A 14,446-nucleotide genomic window follows, 5' to 3' on the forward strand; every position below is an offset into this window, starting at 1 on the left:
GTCCCCTGGGTGTCTAGTTTTCATAAATGTTTGTGATTGGTAGGTGTCTATTGGTGGCATCCCATCACAGTCCCAAATACCACAGCTACCCAGGGGCGGCTCCTCCACGTGGGTGTCAGAGCGTCACCTCACTGCTTTCTCGCAGTGCGAAAAGCAGAAAGGTAAAATGTTCCTGCGTCTCCCACTGCAAGAAAGCAAAAGAAGAGAATGCCTGATTTGGGTCAGGGAGGAGTGACTAGCCCCATTTTATTGGCGCTGACAGTTAAGTCCGCCCCAGGGCCGACCAAACCAGTCATGAGCACTCTCCCGTTTTCTCCATGTAGGCTGCATGCAGCCTGCATTGAGAAAACGCCCCCCCATAGATGCCTGCATGGACGGCATCCTAGCCAATCATAATGCTGCCATTGCAGTGTTGTGATTGGCTTAGGGGAGAAGAGGGAGGCTGCCTGCTTCTGCTTCCTGTGAGCAGAGAGCGAGCAGGAGACTCAACCCGGGAGTCCGGGACTGGAGGCGAATGCAAGTTTTAAAAAAAATGTTTATTAAATTAACCCCACCCAGGCCCCACACGACCCCCTGCCCATCCACCTTTGAGTCATGCCGGCCACGACTGCAGCTACCCTATTGCTAAACACTCCACATAGCACTTTAGGAACTTTTGTGTTGCGGCCTCTTGAGCCACCCACACATGTGGAGTACCACTTTTATCAGGTGATGTGTGGTGAAATGGGTGGTATGAAATTTGTGGATCACCATAGATTCTGGAACTTTCCTGCACAGATATGTGAGTAGAATGTGTGTTTTTAGCCAAAGTTTGAGGTTTAGAAGGACTTCTCTGTAGGAAAATATGGTAAAAGGCACACAAGTCACCCCAGCCTGTATTCCCTTAAGTGTCCAGTTTTCAAAAATGTTACAGGTTTGCAAGGTTTCCCTAGGTGCCGTCATGTGCTAGGGCCCAAAATCCCCAGCTATCACATTGCAAGAAAAGGGTACGTTTTAAGTAGGAAAATGAGATGAGTCTTTGTTTGTTTTGGACCATTTCCTGTCGTAGGCACTAGGCGTACCCACACAAATGAGGTACTATTTTATCAGGAGACTTGGGAAACTGCTGGGTGGTAGAAAATATGTGGCTCCCCACAGATTCCAGAAGTTTTCCTCATGGAAATGTGAGGAAAATGGGTGTCTTTAGTTAAAGTTTGAGATTTGAAAAGGCTTCTGGGTAGGAAAAACTGGTCAGAGCCATATATGTCACCCTACACTGGGATTCTCTAGGTGTCTAGTTTTCAAAAACATAAAGGTTTTCCAGGATTCCCTAAGAGCCGGGAGAGCTAGCTCCCATAATCCACAGCTATCCACATTCCAAAAAAGGTTCAGTTTTCAGTGCAAAAATTTAGCAATATGTCCACCAGTCACTTCTGGTTGCAGGGATGTATAGCGCTTGTAGGTTGTCCATGATCCCAAGGTACCTCGTGCCAGCAACTAAGCTGCACCTTACAATGGTTTTCATTGTGTACCAAGTATGGAGCAATTCATGCTGTAAAATATAAAGATTGAAAACACACACAGTCAGTCAGTCAGTCAAAAGTACTTTATTCTGTTAATTAAAACTATAAAAGCATTCTATACACAAAGTTGAAATTGATTAAAAACTAATTAGCAGCAAAGATAATACATTACTTGTAAACATTGCATAATCAAGGACAGAACAATCTAAAATGTAACATTATAAAAAGAACCTCAATTTGTTAAAATTAATTGGTATAAGCTAGATCATAAAAATCTCTCTCATTTTTTCCTCCTTATTCTAACTGCCGCAGTAAGAAAACTTGCTATACTAAAAATCTCCCATACATTGGATAGCCGCTGTAAATACATGAGTGCTGGTTTTACTTGTAAAAAGCCTTTGTCTTTTAAAATTAGGAGGATAAAACGCTTCCGAATATGCAAAAAGTGCTCACCAAAGAAGATAAAGTACAATGTGTCCTGGGCGGAAAAGTTATCACATGAACATACACCCAAGTCCTCTACCCTTCTCCGTCCCGGAGGGTAAGCAAGAAGAAAATGTAGCTGATTCAGCCTAAATCTTACCAGGAGAAAACGGTGGTTAGGATTAGATACCACAATCAAGTAGGGTTCCATTGCACAAGCCGGGACACTGTCACAATTTACACTGGAGACTAAAAAGTGCAAAAAAAGAAAAAAAAGGCAAGAGGCCTTTTCTGTGTGAGCAACCAGGATCTGAAACACCATCTCTGTATTGATCATGATCGCTCCAACACTACTCAATTTGAGGAAAGAGTTGAAAACATACTTATTTGAAGAACTCTACATCACAACACAGTAACAGTACACTCCTTCTTCCAGAACCCAGATTCTTAAATCCGTTGAGGACCTTGATTGGAGAACTGTGAATTAACAGAAAACATACAAAATGTCCTGTCTGGTGAACCCAAATATATAGTTGAATGTAACATACCATTTTTTATGTAAAGAAATACTGAAAAAATAAACTAGGCTGTGTACATTTCTGTTTTCACACCACAAATTGCGGTGTAGTTTGATTTAACCTATGAGAAATAACACTGAAAATGTAACTTTTTGGACAACCCCTCCCTGATAGGTGTGCACAAAACATTACATGCTAAAACATAGACGCTAAACCGTATGTGACTGGAAAGTTTTGCCCAGCTTCATCAAAGTGTGCCAAACTTATTTCCAAACTAAAGTAACTTTTCAATACGATGCGAAATTTAGGGCCTGATTTAGAGTTTAGCGGACGGGTTACTCAATCACAAATGTGACGGAAATCCCATCTGCTATATAGCAAATGCCATAGGATATAATGGACTCGTAATACAGCGGACAGGATATCTGTAATCTTTGTGAGGAGCAACCCGGTCCCACAAACTCAATATCAGGCCCTAAACTTTAACTACGCAGTGGCTATAGTCGTAGATATGAGACGTGGATGTTGATGTTTCGCATTCTGAGCCCCTTGCATCTCTAAAGCTGGAAGCGTAGTGAGCACCTTATGGTAAGCAGAAAATACGCTACCTGTTTATTCAGTATCACTTACTCCACACCCACTGTACTGTATTGCTGGTGCTGACTGGATTAGGGATTAAATAATAAGCACTAACAATCATCTGAAATGCGATAACGTCAAGTGTTGCAGTGTATTCTGCCCAACACTGTATTCTTCCATCCCTTGTTTTCCAGTTGAATCCCCAGCTTCGTTCTAAGTCAGACTGTCAATCACTATCTGCTCTTCTCGTCTCTCTGCCTCCTAAATAAATTCTCCCGCAGTTGATGCTTGACATTTATTAGCATTCCTATTCTGGTCGCTGGGAAAAACCTCGGGCTTAACAGTCATAAGATGCTAATGCGTGCTCCCAGGGGGCTTTACACCACTGAGGAGGATCATTGCACAGGTAATAATATGATAGCAGAATGGAGAAAACAACAAATCTAATTCAGTTATATTTTTGTTAAGCTTCGTCCAGAATGTTATAATGTTCCTCGCGATGCACTGAGAGCTCCTAATTACTCATTGACCTCTAAAAGTTTAGGCTTTATATGACAAAAGATTCCCTGCGTTGCATTTACTGTGCCACTTCTACAGATTGTCACTATTTCCTGTGCTGTGTCCTGTTCGCTCTCACTCTGTTTCCTCAGACTCTTGATAATGCGAGGATCTCTGACACACATCTGTTGTGAGAAAGACTATTGGGAATTCAAAAGTTGTTCTATTATATAAAGACTGTGGCACTGCGTTTGCGGCTGGCAGTCTGATGGGCTAGAATGCCTTTTTAGGTCTCAAATACAGATAAGCAGCATCTTAGGGACATTATTATAACAATACAGTACAATATACATAAATAGATACCTATATTTAAACATGCTTACAGAACTCAGAGTGGGCTTCTGGCCAGCCTCTTCAGCCACTGGCCATTGACAATTGTTATGAGTTGTTATTGGCTGGGTTGGCAGTTCTTAAAGTCAAGGCTTTTCATGGAAAGTTACATGGCACTTTAAATAGTACCCAGAGGAGACCTTTCCACTCTTTTGTTCCCATCGTGGTCTCTTTGCCCACACAACCCTTCCTTTAATCCAAGGTCAGGATGTTGCCCCTCCACCATCCCTTGATGCCCATCACCACCAGTACATGACACTGGCACCATTAATGTTTTTCTTCTTTGCCAATGCTTGTTGAATTGTAAGACAATCATTCTAAAATCGCTGACAGGAATGTGCACAAAAACATGGTGGCTGTCTTGAATGCTTTAATTTTTTTATAATAAAACAATTACGAATGACGGCTGTGTATCCGCTTTCAGGCTCGGTGGCCATCTTGAGAGCTTTTAAAAATATGTAAAAAAATCTATTACAAGATGGCTGTTTTCCATGCAATCAAGCACAGAAAAGGTGACGGGAGGAATGTTTGCAATAAATCTAACCACTGGCCATCTCTCAGGGTAGCATTCCAACCCATCGTTCTTTTGCCCACCGTGCCACCTCAGTTTGAACCCAGCCATATGCAAATCAATCTTGACCTTGCTCCAATTAGAACATTCCACCACAAATGTCCAGGACAGGCCTGCCCTCATCCAGACGAGCAACCCAAGACTAGTTTCGCCCTGATTGGGGTTCTTCAGTCGACTGTAACTTGGTTTCAGTGGCACAGCAAGCACATCTGGGCATACCCTTGGGCACTTGGTGTGACATCAAACACACAAAAGATGTTGGGAGGAATGCGTGCAATACATCTAAACACTGACAATTGATCGAGATAGCATTACCATCCACTGTTGTTTTGCTCACCATGCCACATCTTTTTGGACCGTGCCACAAGCAAATCAGTCTTGACCCTGGTCCAGTTGGAACTGTGAAGCCTGAGCTGCCAGGCCAGGTCCTCTCTGACCCAGAACACAAGCTACCCAAGACTGGCTTTGCTCTGATTGGGGCTCTCCAGTCAGATGCATCTTGGTTTCAATGGCACAGTGAACACAGGGGAACAGCTGATGAAAGAGAAGATAGACTAATGTTTATTTATGCAAACCATTCAACCCAGCTCAAGTCTTTCTTCCATGTCAATGCCATGAGACCTCTTACTGTTGTAGGGCTTGGCAAGCGATGAACAGCATCATATTACAGGAGACCAAATGGTTAAAGGGCACAGGGTCCAGAGAACAAAGGGGAGTGGGTAAGCTAGGAAGAAGAAGGGCAGGAAGACAAAAAATTAAAAAAAGTTGGTTTATACCTCTTGTACAATGAATATAAATTGTGGTAGGGGAGTTAAGGAAGGGGCAAGAGCAGTAAGACACATTGGGTCAACAGAAAGGAAGAGGGAGGGAGAACAAAGGGAAGCAAGGGAGAGACCAGGGAAAAAAAGGGTGGGAGAGCTAGGGCACATTGGGGGAAGTGGAAGAACGTGGGAGGGAGAGAGCAACAGTCAGTCAAAGGCAGGCTGGCGGAAAGAGTTAGAGGAGGGGGAGCAGTGATGCTAGGGAATGCGGGTGAGCAACAATAGATAAGATGGGTGAGTGTAATGTGTAGCAAACACATGTGGGGAAGATGAAGTGATGAGAGGGTGCAATAACTCTTGGACAAACAGGGGGGAAGAACAGCCAAAAAAATGCAGCAGTCAACAGAGGGAGCGATAAAATAGTGCTTCGTGTATTGGAATAAAGAAACCAATTGGAGGCAGAACAATACATCCACAGTGTAAGCAGCCTTAAGTGAGAGAATGATACTTCTCTGGCTTGAGCCAAGATGTGACTGACAAATTCTCAAACGAATGCCTGAAAGAGTCAAGTCGTAAAAGGTAATTGTTGAAGGAAGTGGACCCAAAATCCACTGTATGTTTGTTGTAAGCATATGGGCCTGTTTGATAGCTTTGCTAATGCGTGTGTGTGTGTGTGTGTATAACACCTCAAAGGTGGATTTATTCATGTTTATTATGCAGTGAACGAATCTACAAGGATGAACACAGGCCTTTACAAAAATTATAATAGCAGGAGTATTTCAAATTTAAGATGCAGTGCATCAAATAGTATTGTGTGAATGGGGGGTTGTTGAAACCAGATTATCAAACACAGAACATGATGAGGAGGTGGGAATAGTGAGATGCTAAATGGAGCATTCCACAGTTTTTGCATTGAATAGTATCTTACAGAGGGGCATTTTCTTTGCTTTCAATAGCACCCTAACACCCTTGCTTTCCCCGAGCTACTGCCCTCTATAAAATGCTAAAACCTAAAATGCAGGATTTTTCTCTATTGTCCTACTCCAACTCCCTCATCACTATAAAAAAAACACCATTATAGCAACGATATTTTGCCTCCATGTAGCCAGTCACCAAATAGGCAAATGCAATTTATTTTAGGACCATAAATGAGAGAAGTACAATTATAAAGTGTGAAAGGTTTCTCTGCAGCATATCATTACAGAGTCATATGGTCCCGATGTCTGTCAATCCCTCCTATTCCTGTCCCCCAGTCAGTGGTGTGTAGGGGTGGGAAGAGTGGCGTGTCTAAAAGAATAATGCAGAAGAATTGCAGACTGTGTGAGTGCTGCTGATCCTACAGAAACATAAATACAGACTGCCACATCTGACTTGCAGTCACCCGAGTTGAAGTTCCACAAGGCAGTCATCTCGTTAAGCTCTTGATATCAGGTAATCATGTATGGCAAATAAATGAGCCCATGTCATGTTGATGTGCTCTGTGCTGCCTTCTGTGTGTGTGTGGAGACTAACCGAAAATGTTGAGTGGACCTGCATCACAAACCTTGCCAACTGCAGACTTGCAATACTTATTACCAGCAAGGAGTAGATGTTCGACCCAGAAAAGCTTGTCCAAGTTAAAAAAAATTCTGATCTGCCTCACAACATCATTCACTCAATTACTGTCTATACAACTAACACCACTTCTTGAGGTAGTGTAAATACCACCAAAATGTGGTGTTAACCATTTATGCTACATAGGTTGCCACGTTAAACCAAGCATTTGCAATGTAATAGGTTATGTTATGTTAATTTAATTTCTTAAGCGAAATGGTTACCCTAGGGTGTCCTGGCACTGATCATTGCCTATCGAATTGCTGAGGTGTATGGTAGCTATATGTAATAGCTCCAACACTCACAAAATCAAAACCGATTGCATTGCACATATTTGTTTTTTTACTAGCACCCATGCAGCGCTTTCACATTCATGAAGGCCACGCCCTTTTCTTTAGACAATCCACGTCTAAAGAAAGGGCTGTGTCTGAAATTATAATGAAACCGCGGCATAGGGCTTTGACAAAAAAAGCATCTGTTTGTTAAGTTGACAAACAGATGTTTTTTTTGGTAAAAGCGCGCCCATGCTGTGCTTTCACTTCAATGTCAGCTGCGTGACTTTCTTTAGACGCAGTTTGTGTAAAGAAAGGGGCGCAGCCTTTATGATTGTGAAAGACCTGCATCGGCGCTGGTAAACAAAATAACTAAGCGCGGCTGCTAAATGGGGACAGTGCTAAAATAAATTAAAAAAACATGGCTGCTGGTTAAAGCAGATCGTCATTAGTAAAAGTTTAGCTGTGAGGAAGTGGGTGGAATAGGGGTAGAACATTAAATAAAATAGTACTCACCAACTTATAAAGCAGACCATGTAACAACACCAGTGAAAGGCCCAGCAGTTATGGGAGATAACAAATGCAGACAAGGTGGTACCAAGGAGGGACTAACAATGCTAATAAGGACTCTGACTCTGAAGCCAGCGTTTATGAAGGACAATGACAAAAGCCAATTAAAAATATGGGCGGGGCTTCAAAGCCATACTCCACTACTGCATGGTACTGCCGAGGCTCGACCTAAATAAAAATAATTTTACTCAATGAAAACATTTCAATGTGTGTGAGGAGGCTCAAGACGAAAGGATCCCACTTTTAGGTGGTCACATTCAGTCTACTGGACAGTAACAATGTGTCCGGGATAGAATGTGTAGTATAGAAATCCAAAATGATGCAGAACTTACCATCAACAGTCCAGAAGACTGCTACCAATTCGGAACCATTATATAAAAATAAAAAAAAACATTGCATTCACTGGAACTCTTTGAGCAGAACAGCACGGATAATGCTACAGTTTAGATGAAGCACGCTGCATAGCATGTGGAATAGTCAAGTGACATAGTGGCTATTCTTGTAGTGGCAAAAACATCCACCGCAAAATGAAAATCTTGATGTACTTTGCATTGCAAATCATTACCCATCAATGTTTAGCTGTGAATTACGCCATTATTTACTCACTGTACCGGTTCCATGGTTCCGAACTTCCTAGTATACAAGGGGCACCTTCACAAGAGTAAGAGCATTATAAATGGCTAGAATCTCAACTTGTATCCTCGTAAGTTCTTAATCTTGAGGACTACTAAATGAAGATCTGTATCTTAGATTAATGCACTTATTTAACAAGATGATTAAACTGGACCCAACATGTTTTGAGATCAATTATGGTACAGTGAGAGGCTATAGACTATAGTTGTAAACATCCAATTTGCCGATCAAATAGGCGGTAGGTGCTGTTACATTGAGCTGTGCCTTCCTTTTGAAATCCATCAGGAAACTAGCATGCCTTCTACCACAATAAACTCTTAAATCTGTGATAGTGGCCAACATCCTGCCCAAATTAGACTATTCTAATTCTACCTAGGGTCCCTGTCACCGACACAAATCTTCAAGTCATTGAAAATCTGCCAGTTCATCTCATTCCTCAACTGCCAAGGAAGGCTCGTGTGCCACCCAGCGCCAGGACCCCTGGCCCTCCCCACCGAGGCAAGACGACCCGACTGACCTACGACGCCGCCACTCTCAACGCACTCAATGCCGGCCGGACCCACGCCTGCTGCCGAGCCACCCCGAGACGCACCCACGGACCCTTCACCTGCTGCACCTGCAAGTTCACCTGCCTCCGAACCTGCCCCCACCCGCCAAGACAAACACGAGCAGCAACCACCTCAAGTGCATCCTGATCAACACCCGCTCCGTCCACAGACACGCCGTGGAACTCTGGAACCTCCTCGACGCTACATCACCGGACGTCGCCTTCCTCACGGAAACCTGGATGAACGCCTCCTCTGCACCCGACATCGCCATCGCCATCCCTGACGGGTACAAGATCATCAGGAGGGACCGCATCAACCAGACCGGAGGTGGCATCGCCATCGTCCACAGGAACACCATCCGCATCACGACCGACGCCAATGACTCCTTCGCCGCAGCCGAACATCTCCACTTCCAGATTCACACCGACCCTAAGACGACCCTCAGAGGCACCCTTGTCTACAGACCCCCGGGACCACGCACACAATTCAGCGAAGACATCACAGACTTCATCAGCCCGCACGCCCTCCCCTCCACCGACTACATCCTCCTCGGGGACCTCAACTTCCACCTGGAGAACAACAAGGACCGCAACACCACCGCCCTGCTGGAAAACCTCGCCAACCTCGGACTCAAGCAACTGATCAACACCCCCACCCACTACGCCGGCCACACGCTTGATCCCGTCTTCTCTTCCAGCAAGTACATCACCTTCAGCCACGCCACCGGACTCCACTGGACCGACCACAGCTGCGTCCACTTCAGCTTCAAAAGATCCACGACCCACCACCACCCGCAACAGGTACCTCACAGGAATTGGAGCAAGATCACCGCAGACCAGCTCACCACCTCCCTCACCCGCCAACACAACGGACCCCAACGAAGCAGCCCGCAACTTCACACAGTGGCTGACCGCCTGCGCCGACGACCTCGCGCCACTAAAGAACCCTCCCAGCAGACCCAGAAGCAAGAAGGCATCCTGGTTCACCGACGACCTCGAGGACTCCAAGAAGACCTGCCGCACCCTCGAGAAAGCCTGGCTTCTTGACCGGACCACCGACAACACGACCGCCCTCAAACACGCTACCCGCAAGCACCACCAGCTCATCCGCACCACCAAGAAGAAATCCCTGAAGGAACGACTGGACAACAACGCCCATGACAGCATAGAGCTCTTCACTATCATCAAGGAGTTCTCCAACCCAAGCACCGGCGCCAACGACATCACTCCGTCACAAGACCTCTGCGACTCCCTCGCCTCGTTCTTCCACCGCAAGATCGCCGACATCCACAAAAGCTTCGGCGCCCCACCCACGCACCCAACCATCGAACCAAGGCCCCCGACCGCCACCCTTTGCACCTGGACCACGGTGACCACCGAAGACACAGCCCGCACGATGAACACCATCCACTCCGGATCACCGATCGACCCCTGCCCACACCACGTCTTCAACAAGGCCGACTCCACCATCACACCCCAACTCCGGAACATCATCAACGCCTCCTTCAACACCGCCACCTTCCCGGAGAGCTGGAAGCACGCCGAGATCAGCGCACTCCTGAAGAAACCTACAGCGGACCCCACCGATCTCTAAAACTTCCGCCCCATCTCGCTCCTCCCTTTTCCTGCTAAAGTCATCGAGAAGATCGTCAACAGACAGCTGACCGCCTTCCTCGAGACGAACGGATCCCTCGACCCCTCGCAGTCCGGCTTCAGAGCCAACCACAGCACCGAGACCACCCTCATCGCAGCCACCGACGACATCCGGACCCTGCTCGACAAGGGGGAAACAGTGGCCCTCATCCTCCTGGACCTCTCCGCTGCGTTCGACACGGTCTGCCACCGCACCCTAGTCCAGCGCCTCAGCAACATCGGTATCCAAGAGAAGGCACTGGAGTGGATCATCTCGTTCCTCGCCGGAAGAACACAAAGAGTCAGCCTCCCCCCGTTTCGCTCCGAGGCCACCGAAGTCATCTGCGGCGTCCCGCAAGGATCTTCACTCAGCCCCACCCTCTTCAACATCTACATGAAACCTCTCGCAGCCATCGCACGCCAGCACAACCTCAACATCATCTCTTACGCCGACGACACCCAGCTGATCCTCTCCCTCACCAGAGACCCCGACACCGCCAGAACCTGCCTACACGAAGGGATGAAAGACGTCGCCGAGTGGATGAAGGACAGCCGCCTGAAACTGAACTCTGACAAGACGGAAGTCCTCATCCTGGGATCTTCGCCCTCCACCTGGGACGACTCCTGGTGGCCTCCAGCCCTGGGCACCGCACCCAAGCCAACCGACCACGCACGCAACCTGGGCTTCATCCTGGACCCCTCCCTCTCGATGACCAGACAAGTCAACGCCATCTCCTCATCGTACTTCAACACCCTGCGTATGCTTCGCAAGATCTTCCCCTGGATCCCGACCGAGACCAGGAAGACTGTCACCCAGGCACTCGTCACCAGCCGACTGGACTATGGAAACGCCCTCTACGCCGGAACCACAGCCAAGCTACAGAAAAGACTCCAGCGCATCCAGAACGCCTCCGCCCGACTCATCCTGAATGTCCCCCGACGCAGCCACATCTCCAGCCACCTGAGCAACCTGCACTGGCTCCCCGTCGACAAGAGGATCACGTTCCGGCTCCTCACCCATGCACACAAGTCTCTCCACGACCTGGGCCCCAAGTACCTCAACGACCGCCTGACCTTCTACACGGTCCACCAGCCTCGCCCTCGCAGCCGTACCACGCATCCGAAGAGCCACCGCCGGAGGAAGATCCTTCTCTTACCTGGCTGCCAAGACTTGGAACTCCCTCCCCATCCACCTTCGGCTGACCCAGGACCATCTCGCCTTCAGGAAACAACTCAAGACCTGGCTGTTCGAGCAGTAGCATACCCCTCCCCCAAGCGCCTTGAGACCCTCCCGGGTGAGTAGTGCGCTATACAAATGGCATGATTGATTGATTGATTGATTGAAAACCACTTAATTTGCTACTTAGAAGACAGAGTTCAGCTCAAGTGGTGCTGCTTAACACTGAAGGCTCTTTAGGCAGCCTTTTATGGATTAAATCTCAGCCCAGACTTTAGTGACCTGGTAAGTCTACCCCCTTCCAGTTAAAAGCACTGTGAAACTGATGGTGGTGGTGTGGCTGACTAAAGGAACATTAACATAACATAACTATAGATTCTTTGAGGTCCATAAGTGCTAGGGAAAGAACATATTACTGATAGCCCATCTAAAATGTTGTAAGCTCAGAAAGTAACAGGAATTTCAAACACCAGGTACAAATCGGTGTGCAGATGTACCCATCCAAAGGCCAGACAATTTATAGACAAAGGGACATACAGCCTGATTCATCAACGGGCCGTTTTGCGAGCCCCTAATAGCGATTCATAGCGAATCGCTATTGAGGACTCGCAAAACGGTATTCATGTAGGAATTGCTAAATAAATAGCGATTCCTACACATTCCTTATTTGCGAGTAACAATTTGCTACTCGCAAATAAGGAATAACTCCCCATTCATTCCTATGGGCCAAAAGGCCCATAGGAATGAATGGGGAGTATCCCTTATTTGCGAGTAGCAATTTGCTACTCGCAAATAAGATAGCGATTTTAAGGGTGCCAGGGGTGTCCAAAGGACACCCTGTAGCACCCCTTAAATGCACATTTGAACAGGTGTTGCGCACACACATGTCCAAAGGACATGTGTGTGTGTAATATGCAAAAGAAAACAATGCACTAAAGTGCTTTTTACACTATTTTCGCAATTTACCACCAAGTCAGACTTGGTGGTAAATTGAGACCAAATATTGCGATTTCGCTATTTCTAATTGGTTGATGAATTGCATTTAAGGAATCTCTATTAGAGATTCCTTAAATCCAATTCCTCGCAAATATGCGATTTCGGTAATAGTGATTTTTGCATTTGGGATGATGAATCCCAAATGCAAAAATCGCACTCGCAAAGGGCCAGATTCTCAGAATCTGGCCCTTTGCGAGCGCAAATCAGCATGATGAATCAGGCTGAAAATGTACAGATTTCATAGCTTTCAGAATGTCTTACAAGTGGCCTGCCTGCTCTTCAAGTGGCGTATCTCACTGTTCCTTCATTTTTCAATCACTATTTACCATGGCATTCTGTGTGTTTGTTTGCGCAGAGACCAATAATGAAGCAAATTATTTAATAGAAAAGTTATTTAAATGTTTGTGTATTTAAGTGGTTACATGGATAATTACATTGCCACAAAGCTATCTTAATTCCAAATCCTATGCAGTAGCTTTAAGATCCTCTTCCAGAGACACTGATGGATGCCGTTGGTTTCTTACAAGCAATGTAAAGAGTACCCCATTGCCCTTTTTTGCAACACAAATTCAAATATTTTTAGTAAAAACTAAAGTCTGTCAGAGCAGGCACATACAGGGCAAGGTGATGCTAATACTATTATATAATTTGTGTTTATGCACTTTGTAACGCTATCCCGGTCCAGGAGTGCAAGCGTGATTGATAGGTGACTCTACCGTAGATAAAAACACATTACCTAAATTATATTGCAGATAGAAGCCATTGTCACAGATTCTAGGGACGGCCCCAAGAAAATAACAAATAAACGGATAGAGAGGAGTTTAGAGTGATCTTCAAATCCAAGGCAAGGCAGTGACACAATAGCTCAGTAACGACTCAAGAAGCAGCTTGAAAGAAAGTCCAGGAACGGGATACTAGGGCACCTCATAGATGTCTGCCCATATTTATGCATTTTTAGGTCTCTCTTCTTAAGGGTCACAGACGGCCCTAATTGTGCAGATGGAGCACCAACGCTCACTGGATATATTCATATTAAACACTGTGGACCAAAGAGCACGGCCAAATGCAGGAAGTCAAGAAAAACGACAAGCACACCCCACTTCAATGATTTTCGTTAGAAACGCATTATTATCAGAGACATTTAAGTCAGCCATTCATTTCTGGGCCTTTGGTTATGTTTAAGCTAGAAAAAATGATTGTTAGCAGACTGTGAAAATAGCAAAGTACACACCAACATAGGTGCTAGATAATGTAAAATAAAGTAACATATTAGCACAAGGATTAAAACTTCCTAATGGTTTCCTGCAGTCAACTTCCTATAAGGGATCACCTTTTCTCGCTTTACATTGGATGATATATATTTGGGGGAGGGGTTTATGGAGCATGAACTTGACCCAAAGGTATCAGAGCACTTTACATGAACACCAGTTTTGGTACATATGGACACATTTATTTTGTTAGGCACGGGGAGATTAATTAACTTGCCTGAAACCACAGGATGTTGAGCATCTAGTGCTGTCTCTTCCCCAAAACAAAAGTTAAACACGATTTTCCCTATCAGTGATTTCTGTCTTTGCCTGTGGTTGTTACAGTTTAAAAATTGTAGTTTTAACCTGCCTGTGATTGGATATTTTATCACCTGTTTTGTGTTTTAAACTTGTGTTTTTTCCTGCCCATGATTGCTTCCATTTAAGGTGTTGAATTGTGGGATTTGCAGTCCAAACTCTGTCGTTTTTCCCTCTCATTGCTGTTGACCTTCAGTTTTCCCTTCAAATTTCTCCTTT

The sequence above is a fragment of the Lissotriton helveticus genome, chromosome 6 (genome assembly GCF_964261635.1).
Source record: "Lissotriton helveticus chromosome 6, aLisHel1.1, whole genome shotgun sequence".
Classification (NCBI taxonomy): Eukaryota; Metazoa; Chordata; class Amphibia; order Caudata; family Salamandridae; genus Lissotriton; species Lissotriton helveticus.